Source organism: Lipotes vexillifer, unplaced genomic scaffold (genome assembly GCF_000442215.2).
Source record: "Lipotes vexillifer unplaced genomic scaffold, Lipotes_vexillifer_v1.1 scaffold469, whole genome shotgun sequence".
NCBI classification, from domain to species: domain Eukaryota; kingdom Metazoa; phylum Chordata; class Mammalia; order Artiodactyla; family Lipotidae; genus Lipotes; species Lipotes vexillifer.
In genome coordinates, this window is record NW_006788006.1 from 2872726 (window position 1) to 2876298 (window position 3573).

Sequence of the window (3573 nt, forward strand, 5' to 3'; positions counted from 1 at the left end):
CGCCAGAGTGGGGATGCCGAGAAAATTTTGAGAATGACCTGGGCCTGAGATGGAGGCGCCAGAGAGCCTCGAGGGGGCGGCTGGGAATTCTGCTCCTGGCATCCTCCACCCCTCCCCCCAGCCCCCGCCACTGCAGGAACATGCGGTGCACCTGCCAGCAGAATGACCCGAGCAGGGACTACTCCTCCTCGCCCCTAGGGGGACACTTGGAATAGACTGACACCCACCTACTCCCGCCATGAGCTGCCTCCCTGGGAGATGCTGCTGGAAGCCGGGACTCGGGGAGGGAGGGGAAGTGAGAAGTAATGGCCTGAGGTTTTAGGGGACTTGGGGACTCATCTCATTCCCTGAGACTGGGGAACTGGGGCTGGCCTTATCTTTGATGTTCCTGAGGAAATGGGCTGAAATCAAAATGACCAGATCTGGAGAAACCCATTATTTCACCAGGAAAAATCTCTGAACCATGGCTTCCACCAGGAGTGAGAACAGGAGGACAGATAGGCCAGGAGCTTAAAATGAGCTTGACGTGCATCCCAAACCAGGCAGGGGAATATGCCGGCCATGTGAAAGTGGGTCCATCTGAACAGAACAAAGCAAAACAAAACAAAACAAAATTCAGAAAAGAACCAGGCAGAAATCAGAAATACCAGATAAGAAAAAAACCTCATAGTGGAATCAAGAATGTAGTGGTATGGGCTTTCCCTGGTGGCGCAGTGGTTGAGAGTCCGCCTGCCGATGCAGGGGACACGGGTTCGTGCCCCGGTCCCGGAGAATCCCATGTGCCGTGGAGCGGCTGGACCCGTGAGCCATGGCCGCTGAGCCTGCGCGTCCGGAGTCTGTGCTCCGCAACGGGAGGGGCCACAACAGTGAGAGGCCCGCGTATAGCAAAGAAAAAAAAAAAAAAGGAAGAAAGAAATACTAAGAAAGCAATGGGGATAGTGGATGTACCATATTCACAGACAGGGAGGCTGAGGCTCAAAAGACACTGATTCTTTCCATCTAAAGTTTTATTTATTTATTTATTTATGGCTGCATTGGGTCTTCATTGCTGCGCGTGGGCTTTCTCTAGTTGCAGCGAGCGGGGGCTACTCTTCGTTACGGTGCGCGGGCTTCTCATCGTGGTGGCTTCTCTTGTTGCGGAACACGGGTTCTAGGTGCGCGGGCCTCAGTCTTTGTGGCACGTGGGCTTCAGTCGTTGTGGCTCATGGGCTCTAGAGCGCAGGCTCAGTAGTTGTGGCGCATGGGCTTAATTGCTCCACGGCATGTGGGATCTTCCCGGACCAGGGCTCAAACCCTTGTCCCCTACATTGGCAGGTGGATTCTTAACCACTGCACCACCAGGGAAGCCCCTCATCTGACGTATTAACACACCCCAACCAAAGTCACAGCAGGGTTTTTTTCCCTGGGAATCAAATTTTTCTCTGGATAAGCAGAGGGTTGTGAATCACCAGGATGCTTCTGCCGAAGAACAGGGTGCTGTTACCTGTCCTGACATTTACTGGGATCCATTACAAAACCTGTAACTGAGTCAGAGGGGTGTTGGCACGGGGAGAGACACATTAACCAATGGTTTGGATTTAAATGCCTACAGACACCTAATGCAGGTCAGGAATTTTGCTCCAAAATGGAGAGGGTCTGTCCCAGCAGTGAGGAGAGGAGACTATCTCATAAAAGGATCTGGGAAGTAAGAGTCCATGCTCAAAACCATTAAATTGAATCCCTACATCACACAAAACTCAATTCCATGTGGGTGAAGGGGTTACGTGCAAAAAAAAAAACAGCTTGAATAAAGCTTAAATGTCTTGGTAGAAAATATAGGTGAGCAGGACTTCCCTAGTGGTGCAGTAGATAAGACTCTGTGCTCCCAATGCAGGGGACCTGGGTTCAATCTCTGGTCAAGGGACTAGATCCCACATGCTGTACCTAAGTATTCATGTGCCGCAACTAAGGAGTCCATGAGCTGCAACTAACACCCGGAGAAACCAAATAAATGTTTAAAAAAAAGAAAGAAAGAAAGAAAGAAGATATAGTTGATCTTCACTAAGGAAAGAATTCCCCCAAAAGAGCCAACAGGCATTGTATACTACATGAGAAAATATTGACCAATTAGTATATATTAAGATTAAAACTCTTTGTTAATCAAAGTACCTTGAAGAAAGTAAAGAGACAAATTACAAACAAGAGGAAGATATTTGCAATATACTCGACTGACAGAGGAATAGTATTGAACATATATAAAGAACCAAGGAGGAAACCCATGTGGCAAGATGTTCAGAATCGACTGGAGATAAGGAAGATGTAAATCAAAATACAAGTGAGTTGCCATTTGATTGACAAAAGCTACAAAATCCAACAAAACCAGTGTTTCCCAAGTCACATATTCATGAGAAACTCAGACTTTCCAGCACTATAGAAAAGCATCTGGAGTTTTTGAGCGTATCAGAGTCCACAACCTACAAACCCCTGAAATCCCCAAAAGAGAAAGACATGCCTCCCTACCCCTGGCCAGAGTGCCCTGGGGGTAGGCACTGCCCTCTCAGGGCTGGGGCACCTGCGGGAAGACAGGGGGGTCGTTATTCGGGATGAGAGTAGTGTGGAAGTTTCCTGGGGCTACCGAAACAAAGTACCAAGAGAACCGGGTAGCTTAAAACAACAGAAATTTATTCTTTCACAGTTCTGGAGGCCAGAAGCCTGAGATCAAGGTGCTGGCAGGGTTGGCTCCTTCTAGAAGCTCTGTCCAACACCTCTCTCCTGGCTTTTGATGGTTGCTGGAAACCCTTAGCATTCCTTGGCTTATAGCAGCAACATTCCAGGCTCTGCCTCTGTCTTCATATGGCTGTCTCCTCTGTCTCACATCTTCCCCTCCTTTCTCTCATCTTATAGGGATACTTGTCATTGGATTTAAGACCCGTCCTAATCCGGGATGAGCTAATCTCGAGATCCTTACCTTAATTAAATCTGCAAAGACTTTATTTCCAAATAAGTTCCCATTCATTGGTACCAGGTGGACATGTCTTTTGGAGGATAACCGTTCAGCCCACTACAGAAGAGACCCTTGATCCTAAGATCACTCTCTAACACACGGAAGAGTCATCAGCCTGAGGTTCAAAAGCCACACGCCTGATACTGCAATTCTTGTTCCCTTCTGTGTCCCCAGCTCCCGACAAGGACCTGGAACACAGCAGACTGGAGGTGATTCCAGAGCAGTGAAATGAGTAGATCTAGGCTCCAACCAGCTAGGTTTAAGTCCTAGTCCTTCAGATCAGCAACTTGACCTCTCTGTGCCTCGGTTCTCTGACCTGTAAAGTAGAGCTGATAATACCTGCCCAGAGAGAGTTGAATCGTGGCCCCCCAAAAATCTGCCTACCCAGAACCTCCAAATGTGACCTTATTTGGAACAGGGGTCTTTGCAGATGTAATTGAGGATCTTGAGACAAGATCATCCTAAGTAGGGTGACCATAAATCCAATGACAGGTGTCCTTATAAGAGACGGAAAAGCAGAAGACAAAGAGAGACAGAGGAGAAGACAGAGACAGAGATTGGAGTGATGACGCCACAAGCCAAGGAATGCC